The 22,158-nt window shown below is 43.2% G+C and overlaps 1 protein-coding gene across 2 annotated transcripts in view; it reads left to right on the forward strand.

The window, feature by feature from the left end:
* LOC122555389 (beta-1,3-galactosyltransferase 5-like) overlaps positions 1-22,158 on the forward strand; it is a 47,965-nt gene that overhangs the window by 8,394 nt on the left and 17,413 nt on the right. Inside the window, exon 1 of one of the 2 annotated variants that reach the window (XM_087992383.1) lies at positions 4,638-4,694. The exons of the other annotated variant lie outside the window; for it this stretch is intronic. The gene's annotated coding sequence lies outside the window, so the exon portion shown is untranslated. Of the gene's footprint in view, positions 1-4,637; positions 4,695-22,158 lie in introns of those variants that run through there. 2 annotated transcript variants of the gene reach the window in all.

Raw genomic sequence — 22,158 nt, forward strand, 5'->3', positions numbered from 1 at the left:
ATGAATTAACTCCAGGAAAGGTAAGAGAGGTAGGCATGTAGTGCAGGAGTCTTCTAAGGCTATCCCAATTTCAAACAAGTATGCTGTTTTGGAAAATGTAGGGGGTGATGGATTCTCAGGGGAATGTAGCACGGAAAGCCAAGTTTCTGGTATCAAGATTGGCTCTAATGCAATGAGAGGTACATTGGGTTTCAAGAGATCAATTGTGTCAAGAGACTCTCTAGTCCGAGGCAGAGACAGACATTTCTGTGGCCAGCAGTGAAAATTCAGAATGGTGTGTTGCCTCCCAGGTGCCAGGATCAAGGATATCTCCGAGAGGGTGCAAAACATTCTGAAGGGGGAGAGCGACCAGATGAGGTCATTGTATACATTGGAACCAATGACATTGGAAGGGAAAAGGAGGAGATTCTGAAGGAAGAATATAGAGAGTTAGGCAGGAATTTAAAAAAGAGGTCCTTGCGATTAGTAATATCTGGATTACTCGCAGTGCTACTTGCTAGTGAGAGTAGGAATAGGAGGATAGAGCAGATGAATGCAATGCTGAGGAGCTGGTGCAAGGGAGAAGGATTCATATTTTTGGATCATTGGAATCTCCTCTGGGGTAGAAGTGACCTGTACAAGTAGGACGGATTTCACCTGAATTGGAAGGGGACTAATACACTGGCAGGGAGATTTGCTAGAGCTGCTCGGGAGGATTTAAACTCGTAAGGTGGGGGGGAAGGGGAGGTGGAACCCAACAAGATAGTGAGGAAAGAGATCAATCTGAGACTGATACAGCTGAGAACAGAAATATCAGGGCAGGCAGAGACAAAGCAGGGAACAAGGTAGGATGATAAATTAAACTGTATTTATTTCAATGCAGAAGACCTAATAGGGAAGGCAGATGAGCTCAGGGCATGGTTAGGAACTTGGGACTGTGATATCATAGCAATTACAGAAACGTGGCCCACGGATGGGCTGGACTGACAGCTTAATGTTCCAGGATACAAATGCTACAGAAAGGACAGAAAGGGAGGCAAGACGGGAGGGGGAGTGGCGTTTTGATAAGGGATAGTATTACAGCTGTGCTGAGGGAGGATATTCCCAGAAATGCATCCAGGGAAGTTATTTGGGTGGAACTGAGAAACAAGAAATGGATGATCACCTTATTGGGATTGTATTATCGACCCCCAATATTCAATGGGAAATTGAGAAATAAATTTGTAAGGAGATTTCGGTTATCTGTAAGAATAATAGGGTGGTTATGGTAGGGGATTTTAACTTGCTAAATAGACTAGGACTGCCATAGTATTAAAGGATTAGATGGAGAGGAATTTGTTAAAGGTGTGCAGGAAAATTTTCTGATTCAGTATGTGGATGTACTTACTAGAGAAGATGCAAAACTTGACCTACTCTTGGGAAATAAGGCAGGGCAGGTGACTGAGGTGCAGTGGGGGAGCACTTTGGGGCCAGTGACTATAATTCTATTAGTTTTAAAATAGTGATGGAAAAGGATAGACCAGATCTAAAAGTTGAAGTTCTAAATTGGAGGAAGACTAATTTTGATGGTATAAGGCAAGAACTTTCAAAAGCTGATTGGGTGGAGATGTTCGCAGGTAAAGGGATGGCTGAAAAATGGGAAGCCTTCAGAAATGAGATAACAAGAGTCCAGAGAAAGTATATTCCTGTTAGGGTGAAAGGAAAGGCTGGTAGGTATAGGGAAAGCCGGATGACTAAAGCAATTGAGAGTTTGATTCAGAAAAAGAAGGAAGCATATGTCCGGTATAGACAAGATAGATCGAGTGAATCCTTAGAAGAGTATAAAAACAGTAGGAGTATACCTAAGAGGGAAATCAGGAGGGCAAAACAGGGACATGAGATAGCTTTGGCAAACAGAATTAAGGAGAATCCAAACGGTTTTTGCAAATACATTGAGGACAAAAGGGTAACTAGGGAGAGAATAGGGCCCCTCAAAGATCAGCAGGTCAGGCAGCATCAAAGGGCAGGAGAATTGACGTTTTGGGCATAAGCCCTTCTTCAGGAAAACTTTTAATTTCCTGAAGAAGGGCTTATGCCCAAAACATCGATTCTCCTGCTCCTTTGATGCTGCCTGACCTGCTGCGCTTTTCCAGCAACACATTTTTAAGCTGTGATCTCCAGCATCTGCAGTCCTCACTTTCTTCCCCTCAAAGATCAGCACACGAGATGGGTGAGATACAAAATGAGTGTTTTGCATCAGTATTTACTATGGAAAAATACATGGAAGATATAGAATGTAGGGAAATGGATGGTGAAATCTTGAAAAATATCCAAATTACAAAGGAAGAAGTGTTGGATGTCTTGAAACGCATAAAAGTGGATAAATCCCCAGGACATAATCAGGTGTACCCGAGAACTCTGTGGGAAGATAGGGACGTGATTGCTGGGCCCCTTGCTGAGTTTTTGTATCATTGATAATCACAGGTGAGTTGGTGGAAGACTGGAGGTTGGCTAACACAGTGCCACTACATAAGAAAGGTGGTAAGGACAAGCCAGACTATAGACCAGTGAGCCAGACATCAGTGGTGGGCAAGTTTTTGGAGGGAATCCTGAGGGACAGGATGTACGTGTACTTGGAAAGGCAAGGGCTGATTATGAATAGTCAACATGGCTTTGTGCACGGGAAATCATTTCTTACAAACTTGATTGAGAGTTTTGAAGAAGTAACAAAGAGGATTGAGGAGGACAGAGTGGTGGATGTGATCTACATGGACTTCAGTAAGATGCTCAACATGGGAGCCTGGTTAGCAAGGTTTGATCTCATGGAATACAGGGAGAACTAGCCATTTAGATACAGAACTAGCTCAAAGGTAGAAGACAGATGGTGGTGGAGGAGGGTTGCTTTTCAGACTGGAGGCCTGTGACCAGTGGAGTGCCACAAGGGTTGGTGCTGGGTCCAATACTTTTCATAATTTATATAAATGATTTGAATGTGAGCACAAGAGGTACAGTTAGTAACTTGCAGATGACACCAAAATTGGAGGTGTAATGGACAGTGAAGAAGGTCACCTCAGAATACAACGGGATCTTGACTAGATGGGCCAATGAGCTGAGGAGTGGCAGATGGAGTTTAATTTAGATAAATGTGAGGTGCTGCATTTTGGGAAAACAAAGCTTAGCAGGACTTATACACTTAATGGTAAGGTCCTAGGGAGTGTTGCTGAACAAAGAGACCTTGGAGTGCAGGTTCATAGCTCCTTGCAAGTAGAGTCACAGGTAGATAAGATAGTGAAGAAGGCTTTTGGTATGCTTTCCTTTATTGGTCAGAGTATTGAATACAGGAGTTGGGAGATCATGTTGCGGCTGTACAGGATATTGGTTAGGCCACATTTGGAATATTGTGTGTAGTTCTGGTCTCCTCCCTATCTGAAGGATGTTGTGAAACTTGAAAGGGTCAGAAAAGATTTACAAGGATGTTGCCAAGGTTGGAGGATCTGAGCTATAGGGAGAGGCTGGGGCTGTTTTCCCTGGAGCTGAGGCGTGACCTTATAGAGGTTTATAAAATCATGAGGAGCATGGATAGGATAAATAGGTAAAGTCTTTTTTCCTCGGGATGGAGGAGTCCAGGACTAGAGGGCATAGGTTAGGGTGAGAGGGGAAAGATATAAAAGAGACCTAAGAGGTAACTTTTTCACACATAGGGTGGTGCGTGTATGGTATGTGCTGCCAGAGGAAGTCTTGGAGGCTGGTTCAATTGCAACTTTTAAAAGGCATTTGGATGGACATATGAATAGGAAGGGTTTGGAGGGACATGGGCCGGGAAGTGGCAGGTGGGACTAGATTGGAGTGGGATATTGGTCGGCATGGACAAATTGGACCGAAAGGTCTGTTTCCTTGCTATACAGCTCTATGACTCTAAGAAATGTAAGGAAGATTTGCAGCTCCATCAGTGGAGGCCATTCATTCAGTGCCAGTAAAATTATCTGCCATGTGCTTTTCCCCCGAGTGTCTTCTCCAGAGTTGAATTGGTTCACTATAAACTGGGCAGAAGTGGGTACTGCAGATGCTGGAGATTAGAGTGGTGCTGGAAGAGCACAGCAGGTCAGGCAGTATCCAAGGAGCAGGAAAATCGACATTTCAGGCAAAAGCCCTTCATCAGGAAGGCAGTCTTTGTGTGGAGCCGCAGGAGATGGGGGAAATATCAAATGAGTATTTTGCATTGGTGTTTACTGTGGAAGAGACATGGAGGGTAAGAAATGTAGGAATTAGATGGTGACATCTTCAAGAATGTCCATATTACAGAGGAGAAAGTGCTGGATGTCTTGAAATGCATAAAAGTGGATATATCTCCAGGACCTGATCAGGTGCACCCTCGAACTCTGTGGGATTATGCCCGAAACGTCGATTCTCCTGTTCCTTGGATGCTGCCTGACTTGCTGCGCTTTTCCAGCTACACATTTTCAGCTCTGATCTCCAGCATCTGCAGTCCTCACTTTCTCCTCGAAGATTTGAGGATAATCCCTAACTCCCCTTTCAAAAGCAGGAATGACTACTCAGAAGAATATTTTTAACACGATTTGGAGATGCCGGTGTTGGACTGGGGTGTACAGAGTTAAAAATCACACAACACCAGGTTATAGTCCAACAGGTTTAAGTTTTAACACTGTAGCAAGGTGCGTCGGTAGTGAGGCACGATTCTAAGGTTTAACCAAGGCGCGATTATTGCTTATGGAAAGGTAAGGTTTTTAAACATTGTTGGGACAGCGTCAATGCTCTGTAGTCAATCAAAGAAGTGTTTTCTAAATAGCAAGCTTCATATTTAGGTTTTGAACGCACTCAAACTCTTTAATTAGTAAGAGTTAACGACTGCTGAAGCTAGGCTGGAGAGAAATGTGGCTAATCATTAAACCACCGCAAATTCAGCCCTGGGCTCATCAATGCTGCCATGATAATATACATTGTTCCAGAGTAGAATTCGGCAAATGTCTAAGAGGGTGAAATAAAACAAAACTAAAAGTGCTGGGAAGTCCTTAGCCAGTCAGGTAGCATTGGGAAAACTATGTTCATGCTTCAGGTCGGTAATTATTCGTCAGATTCCGAAAAAGTCCAACTGACCTGAAACGAAACGTTAACTCTTGTTTCTCTGATGTGGAGGTGTCGGTGTTGGACTCGGGTGGAAAAAGGTAAAAATCACACAATACTAGGTTGTAATCCAACAGGTTTATTTGGAAGCACTCGCTTTCGGGGCTAGTACTTGCAAATAAACCCTTTGGACTATAAAATGGTGTGTGCTTTTTATTTCTGAACAAAGCCTACCTGATCAGCTGAGGTTTTCCAGCATTTACATGTTGTGAGGATGAGATCTCTGAATGCGCTTCTGTGAAGTGTACTGAAATCCGGATCATGCCCATTCGGTTTACTGCCACCCATATAGGGGATCACAAACATCAGATTTGCTTTCTTTCAAAGTAGCTGGTCAGGAAGGCTTTCTCCGCGGTAACCTTTGATGTTGGTGAGATTTGAGCCATGTCGGTCTTGTGTGAGCTGCCTGAGAATTGAGACGGCCAGCAGTTTTGTAATCATTCGGCTGCAGAGACACACGTGTCGAATAAACAAATCCACGTGTTTCTCAACTGACCTTGGATCTTTTTCGTCTTCATTTTGTACAAGGAAGAAATAGACTCTGGCGAGGTAAAGAAACGGTAAGTGGACCCCCTCTTCCTTTCTCCCTTTGTCATGGACACTGAGCACCTACGGCTGGAACAATGCAGTGCAGGTTCATGCACATATTAGGCAGATTCGGAGATGCCGATGTTGGACTGGGGTGTACAAAGTTAAAAATCACACAACACCAGGTTATAGTCCAACAGGTTTAATTGGAAGCACTAGCTTTCGGAGCGACGCTCCTTCATCAGGTGATTGTGGAGGGCTCGATCGTAACACAGAATTTATCGCAAAAATTTGCAGTGTGATGTAACTGAAATTATACATTGAAGAATTGATTGTCTGTTAAGCCTTTCATCTGTTAGAATACAGTGATAGTTTCACTTCTTTCATGTGTAAATCACAAAACCCTTTTTTTTAAAGTTGCATTCTCGGGTTAGCTGTTAACAATGGTGATAGCTAGACAATAGGTTGAAGGTGTTAGCCCCCTGTGTTCTCTGTCTATGACCTGATGTTTAGATTGATTCTAATCTAAAAAGTGAGATAACAGAGTTTTACATAAATTCATGCAGTTTTTGAGCTCAGAGTTCGACATGAATCTATGTGGTTTTTGAGCAAAGTGCAATGTAACTTTGTACCAAAAAAATTTACCACACACAATATATATGTGTGCATGTGGGTCTTTGTCTGTCTGTGTGTGTGTCTGTCTGGAGTGGGGGTTGTGAGTGTGAGAAAGTGTGTGTGTGTGTAGTGAGTGCAGAGTGTCTTAAGTCTGTGAGGGGGTGCATGTGTGGGAGTCTGTGTGTCTATAAGGGTGTGTGTGGGTGTCTGTGTGCGCGTCTGTGTGTATCTGTGTCCGTGTGCATGTGAGAGTGTGTGTGTGTGTAGTGCAATGGTGATCACCTGTAATGTGACATGAACCCAAGGTCCCGGTTGAGGCCCTCCCTATGGGTACCGAACTTAGCTATCAGCCTCTGCTCAGCCACTTTTCTCTGCTGCCTGTCCCAAAGTCCACGTTGGAGGATGGTCACCCGAAGGTCCAAGGCTGAATGTCCTGGACCACTGAAGTGTTCCCCAACTGGGAGGGAACCCTCCTGTCTATTGATTGTTGTGCGGTGTCCATTCATCCGTTGTCATAGCTCAGTTTCCCCGGTACCATGCCTCTGGGCATCCCTGCCTGCAACGTATAAGATAGACAATGTTGGCTGAGTCGCATGAGTACCTGCCATGTACACGGTGGGAGGTGTTCCCACGCATAATAGTGGTATCTATGTCCACAATCTTACACATTTTGCAGCGTCTACCGTGACAGGGTTGTATGGAGTTGTCCTGAGAGCCGGGCAATTTGCTACGAACAATGATCTGTTTGAGGTTTGGCGGTTGTTTAAAGGCAAGTAGTGGAGCTGTGGGGAAGGTCTTGGTGAGGTGCTCATCTCCATTGATAATGTGTTGCAGGTCACGAAGAACATGGCATAATTTTTCAGCCCCTGGGAAGTACTGAACAACGAAGGGTACCCTGTCAATTGCAGCCCGTGTCTGTCTCCTGAGGAGGTCATTACGGTTCCTTGCTGTGGCATGTCGGAACTGGTGGTCGATGAATTGAACATTGTACCCCGTTCTTGTGAGGGCATCCTTGAGTACTTCCAGGTGTCCGTCACATTCCTCCTCATCTGAGCAGATCCGGTGTATGCGTAGGGCTTGTCCATAGGGAATGGCTGTTTTAATACGTTTTGGGTGGAAGCTGGAGAAGTGTAGCATTGTGAGGTTGTCTGTGGGTTTGCGGTAGAGTGTGGTGCTGAGGTGTCCGTCCTTGATGGAGACGCACGTGTCCAAGAATGAGACAGACAGTCGAGAGTGGATTAGTGTAAACAGTCCTGGTCCCCTAATCTAATGAAAAATAGACTGGCCTTATTGAGTGAAGGTTCTGTAGCTGCTGCCAGGTATGGAGAGACTGTCTTATGAAGAGACTTGTGTTGGTTCATCCTGTGCTTATTTGAGTTTAGGAGAAAAAGAGGCAATTTTATTCAATTATAGAAGTTTTTAGAGGGCTTGTCAGGGAGGATGTGGGTAGGTTGCTTCCCTCGTGGGAGAGTCTGGGAGCACAGGGCATACCCTCAGAGTAAAAAGTCTCTCAGTTAAGACAGAAATGAAGAGCTCAACAGTGAATAGTGAATCTATAAACTTCATTATGTTTGTTCAAGGCTGAGAAAGACAAATTTTTAATCTTTGCTTATGGGGCAAAGGCAAGAAAGTGGAGTTGAGTATTATCAGATCAGCCATGGCATCATTGAATGGCAGAGCAAACTCAATGGGCTGAGCTGAGTGGCCTAATTGTGCTCTTACACTTTATGACCTTACAATAGACAATAGACAATGGCAGGAGTAGGCCATTCTGCCCTTCGAGCCTGCACCACCATTCATTATGATCATGGCTGATCATCCTCAATCAGTATCCTGTTCCTGCCTTATCTCCATAACCCTTGATTCCACGATCCTTGAGAGCTCTATCCAACTCTTACTTGAACAAATCCAGAGACTGGGCCTCCACTGCCTTCTGGGACAGAGCATTCCACACACTCACCACTCCCTGGGTGAAGAAATTTCTCCTCATCTCTGTCCTAAATGGCTTACCCCTTATTTTTAAGCTATGTCCTCTGGTTCGGGACTCACCCATCAGCAGAAACATGTTTCCTGCCTCCAGGGTGTCCAATCCTTTAATAATCTTATATGTCTCAATCAGATCTCCTCTTAATCTTCTAACTCAAGGGTATGCAAGCCCAGTCACTCCAATCCTTCAACATAAGATAGTCCCGCCATTCCAGGAATTGACCTCGTGAACCTACGCTGCACTCCCTCAATAGCCAGAATGTCTTTCCTCAAATTTGGAGACCAGAACTGCACACAATATTCCAGGTGCGGTCTCACTAGGGCCCTGTACAGCTGCAGAAGAACCTCTTTGCTTCTATATTTAATCCCTCTTGTTATGAAGGCCAGCATGCTATTAGCTTTCTTCACTACCTGCTGTACCTGCATGCTTGCCTTCATTGACTGGTGTACAAGAACACCCAGATCTCTTTGTACTGCCCCTTTACCTAACTTGACTCCATTTAAGTAGTAATTTTCCTTCCTGTTCTTGCTCCAAAGTGGTTAACCATACATTTATCCACATTAAACTGCATCTGCCATGCATCTGTCCACTCACCTAACCTCTCCAGGTCACCCTGTAATCTCCTAACATCCTCCTCACATTTCACCCTGCCACCCAGCTTTGTATCATCCGCAAATTTGCTAATGTTACTATTAATACCATCTACTATATCATTAATATATATTGTAAAAAGCTGCAGTCCCAGCACTGATCCCTGCGGTACCCCACTGGTCACTGCCTGCCATTCCGAAAGGGAGCCGTTTATCACTACTCTTTGTTTCCTGTCAGCCAACCAATTTTCAATCCAAGTTAGTACTTTGCCCCCAATACCATGCGCCCTAATTTTGCTCACTAACCTCCTATGTGGAACTTTATCAAAGACTTTCTGAAAGTCCAGGTACACTACATCCACTGGATCTCCCTTGTCCATCTTCAGAGTTACATCTTCAAAACATTCCAGAAGATTAGTCAAGCATGATTTCTCCTTCATAAATCCAAGCTGACTCTGACCTATCCTGTTACTGCTATCCAGATGTGTCATAATTTCATCCTTTATAATTGACTCCAGCATCTTTCCCACCACTGAGGTCTATAATTTCCTGCTTTCTCTCTCGCCTCTTTCTTAAAAAGTGGTACAACATTAGCCACCCTCCAATCCGCATTAGCCACCCTCCAGTTCCGGTCTTATCTGCAGTAATTTGCATTTATATTATAATTTCTCAACTGTGCTAACAGAAATGCAGTGAACTATGGACTAACAGATTCCAAATAAACTTCTGTAAGTGCAAGAAGATGGGAAATCTTTTGAGTTTAAGTTTAAATTCAAAATGTGATTTTTGTAGGGTGCTATTTGTCTTAGATACTATTCATTATGCAAGACATTTACTGTTACAATTTCAATTTAATACATCATCTTATTTTGCCACTAATATTTAAAAACACAGGGAATCCTTAAATCCTTAAATTCAAAGACACGATTTACTCCAGTCAATGTTAGCTTGGAGATTGACATTGGCAAATAGAAAGTGAAATCACATGAAAATCAATGCCTAAGATGAATTGAATGGGAACAAAGATTTTTTATAAATACCAATTTAAAAAAGCATATTTAAAATTTGGAATCAAAGTTTTATCTAATTATTCCTTACTTCAGTGAAATGCCTTGGGACATTTTCCTATGTTAAAGCGCAAAAAAAATGCAGGTGTAGAAAGAGCTTCAGATTGCTTAAGCATCTCAAAAGGCAAGTCTCCAATACTTCTGTATGGCTAGCTTTGATTAGTGTTCCCAGAGGCAGCAAATGTAAATAGCCTCACATTAAGGTGCATGGCAGACAGTAAGGTAACCCAATGTTCAAATGCATGCACATTTCTATGTTCAGTTTACAACAGAATTACATAAGAGTTTTTAAACGAATATTATTCAGGAAGCATGCATGCTAATTCCTCTGCAGGGTAATTAAGTAAGCATTAGTCCTGGCTCATTACAACAATGCCAATAATGATTCAAAGGAAGCTCAGTGCACAAGCAGGTAGAAAATAAATAATATATTATTTGTACACTGTCACACCCTAAATATCATTAATATAAATTGAAGCAGTCTTTTGCTCCAGGTTTTTATCATATATTTTCATTTTATTCCATATACCCTAAATGGGATAATTCTACCTTTTAGATCTGAGTCAAAATTCTGCTATTACAAAACGTTTGTCACAAATTGGCATGGTTACCCATTCAGGGTAATTGGATTTGCCAGTCTCTTTAACTGTCTAAGCATCTTTCTTCCTGGCAAGTGGTTTGTCCTGTCCATCGCCCTTTCCAATAAGATTACCAAGGATGTAGAATCCTCTTGTTATCTGAACCTGCACTACTTCCCTCAAGTCTCTGAAGATAAACTAAGTTCACTTTTGTTTTAACTCTGTTCATGGAATGTGGGTGTCACTGAATTAGTTTATTGCCCATCCCCAACTACCCTGGAGAAGGTGATAGTGAGCTGCCTTCTTGAACCACTGCAGTCCTTGGGATGTAGTAACACCCACAATGCTGTGTGGAAGCTAGTATCAGGATTTAGACCCAATGATAGTGAAGGGACAGCAACATAGTTCAAAGTCAGGATGATGTGCCTTTTGGAGGGGAACTTGTAGGTGGTGATGTTTCCATGCACCTGCTGCCCTTTGCCTTCTAAGTAGCCGAGCTTGTGAGTTTGGAAGGTGCTGTCAGACCAGCTTTGCTGAATTACTGTAATGTATATTTGTCTTAAAAAAAGGGGCGGCATGGTGGCTCATTGGTTAGCACTGCTGCCTCACGGTGCCAGGGACCCAAGTTCGAATCCAACTTCGGGTGACTGTCTGTGTGGAGTTTGCACATTCTCCCAGTGTCTGTGTGGATTTCCTCTGGGTGCTCTGGTTTCCATCCACAGTCCAAAGATTTGCAGATTAGGTGGATTGGCCATGCTGCATTGTCCACAGTATCTAGGAATGTGCAGGCTAGGTGGAGTAGCCATGGGAAATACAGGGTTACAGGGGTAAGGGAGTGGGTCTGGGTGGGATGCTCTTCAGAGGTTTAGTGTAGAATCGATGGGCCGAATGGCCTGATTCCACTCTATGGGGATTCTAAGATTCTGTGATGGTTCTATGATATTGTAGATGGTGTACACTGATGCCACTGTGCACTGGTAGTGAAGGGAGTGAATACGGAAGGTAATGGATGGGATCAAACAAGTTGGCTGCATTGTGTTGTGTTGTTGGAGCTACACTCATTCAGACATGTGGATGAATCCATCAGACTCCTGACTTGTGTTATGGATGGTGGACAAGTTTTGGAGAGATGAAGGGTGAATTAGTTACCTCAGTATACCTTGCTTCTGAATTGTTGTTGTAGCCACAGTATTTATATGGTTGGTCCAGGTCAGTATCTAGATAATGGTAACTCCCTTCCTCACACACCCTACCTCTCCAAAAGGATGTTGATAGTATGTGATTCAGTTATGGTAATAAAATTGAATGTCGGCGGATGATAGAAAGATTCTCTCTTACTGGAGATAATTATTGCCCGGTACTTGCACTGTGTGACTGTTACTTGTCACTTATCAACTCAGGAGTGAGTGCTTTCCAGGTCATGCAACATGTGAACATAGATTGTTTCAATGTCTGAGAAGTCATGAATGCTGCTGGATACTGTGCAATCATCAGCGTACATCCTCATTTCTGACCTTATGATGGAATGAAGGTTATTGTTAAAGCAGCTGAAATGGTTGAGACAAGGAAACGGCACTGAGGAACTTATACAGAGATGTCCTGGAGCTAACCTCCATTGTCCACAACCATCTTCCTTTGCGTTAGATATGACTCCAGAGAAGGAGCAAAACCTGACTTCCTCTTGGGAAATTAGGCAGGGCAAGTGACTGAGTGTCAGTGGGGAAGCACTTTGAGGCCAGTGATCATAATTATATTAGTTTAAAATTGTTATGGAAAAGTATAGATCTGGTCTAAAAGTTAAAGTTCTACATTGGAATAAGGCTAATTTTGATGGTATTAGGCAAGAACTTTCAAAATTTGATTGGGAGAGGCTACTCACAGGTAAAGGGATGGTTAGAAAGTGGGAGACCTTCAAAAATAAGACAACAAGTCCAGAGACAGTATGTCCGGTTAGTGTGAAAGGGCAAGGCTGGCACGTGTAGGGCTGAATAACTAGAGAAATTGAGATTCTGATCAAGAAAAAGAGGGAAGCATATGTCAGGTATAGACAGCAGGGATTGAGTAAATCCCTAGAGGAGTATAAGGGTGGTAGGATCATAGAGATATACAGCATGGAAACGTACCCTTCAGTCTAACACATCCATGCCGACCAGATATCCTAACCTAATCTAATCCCATTTGTCAGCACTTGGCCCATACCTCTCTAAACCCTTCTTATTCGTATACTCATCCAGACATCTTTTAAATGTCGTAATTGTACCCACCTCCACTATTTCCTCTGGCAGCCTGTTTCATACATCCTGTTTCCACACTGTAAGTAATCTAATCTAATCTAATACATGCACCACTCTCTGTGTGAAAAAGTTGCCATTAAGTCCCTTTTAAATCTTTCCCCTTCCACCTTAAACCTATGCTCTCTAGTTTTGAACTGTCCTACCCTGGGAAAAAGACTTCAGCTATTCTCCCTATCGATTCCCCATCATGATTTTATAAACCTCTATAAGGTCACTCCTCAGCCTCTGACGCATCAGGGAAAACAGCTCCAGCCTATTCAGCTCTCCCTAAAGCTCAAACCCTCCAATCCTGGCAACCTCCTTGTAAATGTTTTCTGAACCCTTTCTAGTTTAACAACATCTTTCACATAGCAGGGAGACCTGAACTGAGTGTAGTATTCTAAAAATGGCCTGACCAATGTCCTGTACAGCTGCAACATGACCTTCCAACTCCTATACTCAATACTCTGACCAATAAAGGCAAGCATACCAAACGTCTTCTTCATTACCCTGTCTACCTGTGACTCCATTTTCCATGATTTATGAACATGCAATACAACCCAGGACCCTAACATTAAGTGTATAAGTCCTGCTCTGATTTGCATTACCAAAATGCAACACCTCACATTTATCTAAATTAAACTCCATCTGCCATTCCAAGGCTCATCAGCCCATCTGATCAAGATCCCATTATTTTCTGAGATAACTGTCTTCACTATTGACTACACCACTAATATTGGCGTCTGTAAACTTATCAACCATACCTTCTATGTTCACATCCAGATTATTTATATAAATGAACAAAACCAGTTGACTCAGCACCAATCTTTGAAGCATACTACTGGTCACAGGCCTCCAGTCCAAAAAAAACAATCTTTCATCACACTCTCTGTCTCCAATCTTCACACCAGTTTTGTATCCAAATGGTTTGCTCTCCCTGGATTCCATGTGATCTAACCTTGCTAACCAATCTTCTATGAGAAACTTTGTCGACACCTTGATGAAGTCCATATTGACAATGTCCACTGCCTTTATTAATCTTCTTTGTCACTTCTTCAAGAAACTCAATCAAGTTAGTCAGGCATGATTTCCCACACACAAAGCCATGTTGACTATTCCTAATCAGTTCTTGTCTTGGTTAAATGCAGCCTTGAAATCAAGAGCAGTCATTTCCACCTCACCTCTGGAGTTCAGCTCATTTGTCCGTGTTTGACACAAGGCTACACTGAGGTTGGGAACTGAGTGGTCCTGGCAGAACCCGAATGAGTATCATTGAACAGGTTATTGCTGAACAGGTGCTGTCTAAAACCCCTTCAATGTTCCCTTTCATTACTTTTCTGATGATCGAGAGTAGACTAATAGGAATTGGATGTTCTAAGATAGAGTCACTTGATCCAAGACATTAACTCTGATTTCTCTCCACAGATGTTGCCAGACCTGCTGAGCTTTTCCAGTAATTTCAGTCCCAAGTATTTTACATCTTTCTGCAAACACAAAACAATCAATATCAATGAGTCATCTTGCTGAACTTGTTCAAGAATACTTCTGCATCGTATCCGAAAGGCCAGGCCTGAAAAGTTTTAACCTAACCCACCTATTGGGTAGATGTGTGATCTTATACCTGCATAAATTCATTATTTATTTATATTCTCACCTCGTCCTGCAGATATCCTGCTAAACAGGTTAGGTTCAAATTAACCGCCTTATTCAGTAAACCTTAGAATTTTGCTAAATTGGTTTCCCATGTACAAGTATGATTTAATGAAATGATCACTGCACTCCAAACACTATTATCAGAGTGTACTGGAGGGCGTGCCTGACCACCACCCTCCCACACCTGCCCCACTTGCTCTTCCGACCTGCGAAGGCACAGGAACCATAGTTGAAACACTGATAATGGTGTGAGGATCCATACATTTTAATAAATGCTTTACTATATTCAGCACCCACCAACATGCTTCAACTATGTTATTTCAGGGAAGAAGCCAATGGCAGTACTTGGAGATGGGGCTGAGCTATGTTGATGTGAACACAATCAGCATCTAGGAGAAACTGCTCTCACGGCAAGTGTAGGTTCGTGCTGCTAATGCTGCTGTTTGCAATACTTTATTTTTTTTTTTGGTGATGCTACAGCAATTGTCAGCTCAGCAAGCAGGCCATTCAACTGCTCAAAATATGGTTTCTGTGCCTTCGCCGGTCGGAAGGGCAAGTGGGGCAGGTGTGGGAGAGTGGTGGTCAGGCACGCCCTCCAGTACACTCTGTTAATAGTGTTTGGAGTGCAGTGATCATTTGGGTGCTTCCAATACGGTCCTCCAAAATGACATGGACCTCAACAAGGGAAAAATGGAGGAATAGTACACCCCTTCAGAGGGCAGTTAGGTAGATGACCCACCTCCACAAAGACATTCAGAGTTTGTGGTGTCATGTTAGGAATCAAGTTTGAAGGGATAGTTGGACCAATACAATTCCAGTAAATTCTGCTGAGGAGTTATGACCTGACCTTCGCTGATGGATATGGGTTTCACTGCCAAGGCCAGCACTTGTTGCCTAACTCTAATTGCCCTTTGAGAATGGGAACATCCTCCATGGGAATACCTCAAGCAATATGGGTTGACTTGCCAATCGATCATACCTTTTCTCATGCAATATAACCTGGTGCTTGGTATTCCCCCATCGATCCTGATTTGGGAAAGACAAGAAGTTTTGACAGCAACATGCCCATTATTTCACTGCACTCAGCTCCTGTACTAGCAAGCCATTCTTGTGAAGCTGAAAGCAAAATACTGCAGATGTTGGAAATCTGAAATAAAAATGAGAAATGTTCGATGTCACTCTCCATAGATGTCAACAGACACACTGAGTATTTTCATCATGTTCTGTTATTATTTTAGGCTCATCAAGTGCCTTGTTAAGACCACAAGAAATAGGAACAGGAGTCCATTCATTATCTCAAGCGTGCTGCACCATACAATTAGATCATGACTGATCTGGCATTCCTCACGTCCACTTTCCTACTCTTTCCCTGTGACCTTTGATTTCCTCTACTGAATCAATATACTACCTACCTCAGCCTTAAATATACACAAGGACTGTGCCTCCACAGCTTTCTCTGGCAAGGAGTTCCAAAAACTCTCAGTCCTCTGAGAGAAGAAATTCCTCCTTATCTCAGCCTTAAAATGGCACCTCTCTATTCTGAGATTAAGCCCTTTGGTCCTAGACTCTCTCATGAGGGGAGAGATCCTTTGAGCATTTACGCTGTCAAGCCCTTTAAAAATCTGACCTGTTTCAATAAGATTGTATCTCATTCTTCTAACCTCCAGTGAGTAGAGTGCCAACTTGTTTAGCTTCTGCTCATAAGACAATCCCTGTATACTGGGGATCATCCTAGTGAACCTTTGCTGAACTACCTTCAATGAAATGATATCTTACTTCAAATAAGATATCAGCTACCTCTGACCCCCTCACCTCCTCTGTAAGTTATTTCTAATACTGTATCTCATGTTGACAAAGTTAAAAGCCCCACCAAGGTGAGTGAGTTTGGGCTGGTGGAGTGAAAACTTGACATTTATGTCCAGGTGAGGAGAGGTGAATCAGCTGCTTTCTTTTTAACATTTCTCAGTCAGTCTCAAAGATCGTTAATTATTTTTAGCCCACAGCTAAACAACGTTTCAATTAAAATGGAGTATTAGTAAAGCTAAACGTTTTCTTAAGTGAACCTAAACTGCTCACAGTACTCCAGATGTTGTCTCACCAGCACCTTGTACAGTTGAAGTAAGACTTCCATACTCTGAAATTCCAATCCTCTTGTAATAAAGCGCCAACATTCTATCAACATTCCTGATTATTTGCTGTACCTGTGTGCGAGCTTTCTGTGTTTCATGCACAAGTACTCCCAAGCCCCCTTGTGTTGCAGCTATCTGCAGTTTTCCTCCATTTAAATAACATTCTGCTCTGTTCTCCCTTCCAAAACAAACATCTTTACATTTTGCCACACTGTACTCAATTTGCCTCCTACTAGTTCACACAGTGCCCGCCAGTTTCTCCACTGGGAGATTATGAGCCAAGAGGCATGAATCCAGCTGCAGGCAATGGACTGAGCAATAGGCCACGGTGTCAGCAGCCCAAACAGTCATGGAGTCCCTCTCTGGTTGTCTGTGCTGGTGCAGTCAAAGACTGCCCTTTAGAACCACCCCGCTCCCACACTGCCTCCCCCTTCTTTGCCTGATTCAGTTCTTTAAGACAAAATGTTGAGTCGGTACCTTGATGTTGAAGCACTCTCTCAATTACCCTTTCCAGTAGCTTCTGATCGGGCTCTACCCCAATTGAGGGTTGTCTATTCCGAACATCAAAGAGGGACTGTCACCTCTTCTCATAGAACACAGAACAGACCTTTTGGCCCATGATGTTGTGCCGAGGTTTAATCCTAATGTAAAATATACTAACATAACCTACGCACCCCTCAACTCACTGCTCTTCATATGCCTTCCACAAGCAGTTACTGAAATATGATCCTTTTCTATATTCTCCTTCCTACAACAGTCTTAACTACATTGCCCTTGGCTAAGGTCGGCCACACTTGGGTACTAAGGTTTGGCACCAAAACCTTCCAAGCCCAGTTATTTCTTTGTTCCATGATGCGGGGAGAACAACCCACAGCTACCTCTGACCCCCTCATGTTCTCTTTAAGTTATCTCTAGTACTGAACCTCATGTTGTCAAGGTTAAAGGCCCCATCAAGGTGAGTGAGTTTAGGCTGGTGGGGCGAACACTTGATCGATATGACATCCAGGTGAGGAGAGGTGAATCAGCTGCTTTCCTTTTAATATTTCTCAGTCAGTCTCCAAGATCGTTAATTATTTTTAGCCCACAGCTAAACAACATTTCACTTAAAATGGAGTATTATTCAAAGTTAGGGAGACAGCCAAATGTTTTCTTAAGTAAAAGGAAGAGGAATCTCAATATTTATTAACCCTGAAAAAAATAAAATGCAACATAAGCACACACACGCGCACACACAGATACATGCGCGCACACACAGATACATGCGCGCACGCACACACACACACAGACCCACAAGCAAAAAAAGATTAGAAAGGGGAGAAGATCTCATACAAATAGGAAAATCAAGAATAAGCAGTTTAGAAAGTTGTTAGAGTCACTGAGATATGAGCTGAAACCACAGCTATTTATTTGCTAATGTGTATCTTCAGCAGTAGAAACATTTATAGAATCCTTGAGTTCTCAATGAATAGTACTTCTCTGATTTGTTTTATCAATGTGCAACCTTTTGAAATGATGAGGAGAAAGTGGAAAGAGTGAGAGAGTTTTCAAGTCATTGCTGTTATCAATCCACTTTGCTTTCTGTCTGCCCCTTCACGAGCAGTTACTGAAATATGATCCTTTTCTATATTCCCACGTCGGGCTCCATTGATTTTCCAAATGGAATAGTTGAGGGCAACAATTTACATCCAATATGTTCAACTTCTTATTCAAGTGTAAAGTGAAAAAGAGATGTGAGCTTCTTGATACCCAAATCAGTTGACTGGTTTCAATGATCAGAATTACTATGCACATGGTGAGAAAGTAAGCTGGGCAGTTCCAAGCTGCTCAATGTTGAGAACAAAATGTTTCATTTTCCACCCAAATATTGAACAGCAAGATGAGATTCTTGCTGGTGACTGGCAAGAGAGCTGTTTGCATATATTAGCAAACCCTAACATTTTATGTCATGTATTTCTATTTAATTTTCCATTCTGCCACCTGCCAGTTAGAAACCAGACAGTGACATGTCAGCGATAAAGGGGGCTCTACTTATGAGGAAAGAAACAGGGGAAAGGAAGCTCAGTCCCTACCACCTGACACAGTCTGATTTTCTTTTTCTCAGACTCCAATCACCCCATTGCCAACTCTACCACACGCTGCCACCCTGGCCAGTTCAAAGGTCACCTCCTCAACTGTTGCCACACTGTTGTCACTAAGCCCTTTTTCCAGCATAATTGGAATGAATTTTACCAAATATCAGCTAAGAGTCAATTTCAGGAAGTTTCCTGGAGGGCTTCACTCTGTGAGCTCCACAGAATTACTGTAATTTTACAGCTCCTCTAGCTTATCTCTCCACTCTTCAGGCTCACTGCCTTTATTCCTGATGAAGGGCTTTTGCCCGAAACGTCGATTTCGAAGCTCCTTGGATGCTGCCTGAACTGCTGTGCTCTTCCAGCACCACTAATCCAGAATGTAATTTTACACTGCTCACCTCATTATGTATGTACCATGCCTCTGCGGCACTCCTCATCAGCTACAAAGTACTGGCCACTTACAAGATAGAGTACTACAGCACAGGTACAGGCCCTTCAGCCCACTATGTCAGCTAACATGATGCCATTCTAAACTAATCCCATCTGCCTGTACATGGTCTGGATTTCTATATTCCCTTGGAGAAAGTGAAGACTGCAGATGCTGGAGATCAGAGCCGAGAGTGTGGTGCTAGAAAAGCATAGTTGGTCAGGCAGCATCAGAGGAGCAGGAGAATCGCTATTTCATGCATAAGCCCTTCATCATATTCCTGCCTGTTCATGTTTCTGTCTAAATGCCTCTTCAACTTTGTTATCGTATCTGCTTCTATTACCTCCCCTAACAGTTCTTTCCAGGCACCTACCACCCTCTGTGTAAAAAAGTTTCCTCACAACTCTCCCTTAACGTTTTCCTCTGTCACCTTGAACCTATGCTTCTTAGTATTTGACGTTTCCATCCTGAGAGAAAGATTCTGATGATCCAACCTATCCATACTTCTAACAATTTTATATTCTTCTGTCAAGTCATCCATCAACCTCCGATGCTGTAGCGAAAACAATCCAAGTTTGTCTAACCTCTCATTTTAGCTAATACACTCCAATCCCAGCAATACCCTTGTAAACATCATTTGCACCCTCTCCAAAGCTTCCACCTCCTTCCTAGAGTCTCATGATCAGAACTGCACACAATATTTCAAATGTGGCCTTACTGAAGTTTTATAAAGCTGCAACGTGATTTACCAATTTTTATACTCAGTGCCCTGACAGATGAAGGCATGTATGTTGTATGCCTTCTTTCCCACTTTATTTACTTGTTTCCTCTTTCAGGGAACAGTGAACTTGGATCACAAGAACCCCTTGTATATCAATACTCCTAAGGGTCCTGCAATTAACTATATATCTTCCTATTGCATTTGACCTCCCAGAGGGCATCACTGCACACTTGCCAGGGCCTGCAGGGATTCCTGTTACTGGCACCATATTTAAATCTCAGGTGTATACGTGGTCAATGGCCACCAGCCAGAAACTGACCTTCACTGTTGTAATAGAGGAGGATGGCCCAGAGATGGCCAACAGGCGCACCTTAACACCTCGCTGTGCTAACAGGGACCTGCAGCTCTGGGTGATGAACAGGAGGGTCATCCTCTCGTTCCTCAAGGCTGCTAGTGGAGGCCATAACACCAGGTTCTTTCAGCCTGTTGTGAAGTCTGTGTGATGTCCAGAGAAACAATCAAATCAGTAGCATAGGAAGAAGATTGTTAATCTTGTGCATGTGGCAAGAGTAAATAACCATCATCATTCTGCTCCCTCACGTTCACTGTAATTCAGTGTCAGTGCTCACGTCCCACCAAGACCCATGATCAGCTGCTCTCAATGTTGCGTGCAATATTTCGCCTCACTTGTTCTCAACTGACACAAACCCCCAAGCTACCAATCCTTTCTGTCTCCTGCGATTTCTCATAATCCTCATAATCTTTCCTCCAATGCCAGACACTTTCATCGTAACCCTGAAGAAGGGCTTATGTCCGAAACGTCAATTCTCCTGCTCCTTGGATGCTGCCTGACCTGCTGCGCTTTTCCAGCAACACATTTTTCAACTTTCATCGTACTCGGTTCTCCCATCTGTCTCCTTCCAGGAGAAAACATTCCATGATGGGGTGGTGTTGAAGAAAATCTCTGGAGGCAGACCTTGAGCATTAACCAGTTTATTACATGATATACCATGGGGAGACCCTCCATCCTAATAGTGGCTCGGTAGGACTCCAAAGTACAGCAGAAAGTTACAGGGCTATATAGGAACCAAGACCCGGGCTGAAATACAGTCTGGCTGTTAATTACAAGGTGTCAAGATGGTCCAAGGATGTACCAAATCGGGGTCAGCACTCAGTGTCAGCCCTAATTGATGCTACATATTCTACAAGCGGACAGGAATGAAAGTTATCACTCACATGTAGAACAGATGTCCTTAATTAGAGGAACCACACACATTGGCAACATATCGTAAATGAGTTGACGGGGCTATGCATGCTTGGGCAACTAAGCTACATGCTCTAGCAATACATCACAGTGGGGAAACATTGAGCAGGCAAACTGAGGCACCTTGAACATATAGCTGCACTTTAGCATTACCTCCTAATGAGAGAGGAACTAAGCTATGTAAGGGAGGCTGCGAGACAGCCTCTAACAGCTACATGCCAAGTACTATTGTTCTGCGTAGTGAGGGGCACTTCAGCAAACTCCTTAACCGGGTTCCTTAACATGGTTATTTCGTTAACCATGACCAAGAAAATGGCTTCCACAGGTGAAAAGAGCCAAGGTGGATTGCAGGGTGTCTGACGCTTTGGTCCTCATCGCCTATCCTTGATCGAGTGGGAGAATACTATAAATGCTCATATGGTGATGCCAAAACCTCCATGTCCTGTCAACTAAGTAAAGTTTATTGTGAAGTGCTGAGCTCTTCTCTCATTAGCGCTGTGAAGGTACTCTCAACAATCCTAAAGTTATCCTCCTATTTCATATTCATTCTCTCTCCTCTCCCAACGCACCAGTACCTTCTGCATCATCCCTACCATGAAGTGGACTCTCTCCTCAAGACATGATTTCCTTCTCTACCTCCGAGGAAGAAGCCACAGATCTCTCAGAGGAAACACCATGAGGGTTTTTTGCTGAATCCTCTACCATCTCAGATACTGCCACCTCATGGATACATTAGCTGGAGTAGAGTTAGTTGCTCATTTCAATGATCACACCATTGTCACATTTCTGTGGTCTTCTGAGGAATAAAAGCCCCCATTTGCTGGCACTGAGAAGTCTCCTGGAGACCAGGCACCAGCTCAGCCTGAGCTAGATGAGATCCCCATTGCATAGACCATTAATACCATCATTCACATGCACAAGCAGATGCAGGAACAGCAGGCTGGCCTGTTGGAGGTACTGGGAAACTGACTTGAAGGTTGGAGGAGTCCACCAATGCTATCTGTAGTGTGCTGCCTCTGGCATGTGTGTGTCTGACAGCCTCCATGGACATTTTAGCAGCTACCGAGAAGAGCCTCATCATGTACACTCAGTGTCTACTGGATATGCACACAGATTTGCACTCCATCATTCTAGACATCAGTGCTTATGCCAAC

This window comes from Chiloscyllium plagiosum, unplaced genomic scaffold, assembly GCF_037043375.1.
Source record: "Chiloscyllium plagiosum isolate Xiang-an unplaced genomic scaffold, Cpla_swu_hap1 HiC_scaffold_12, whole genome shotgun sequence".
NCBI lineage: Eukaryota > Metazoa > Chordata > Chondrichthyes > Orectolobiformes > Hemiscylliidae > Chiloscyllium > Chiloscyllium plagiosum.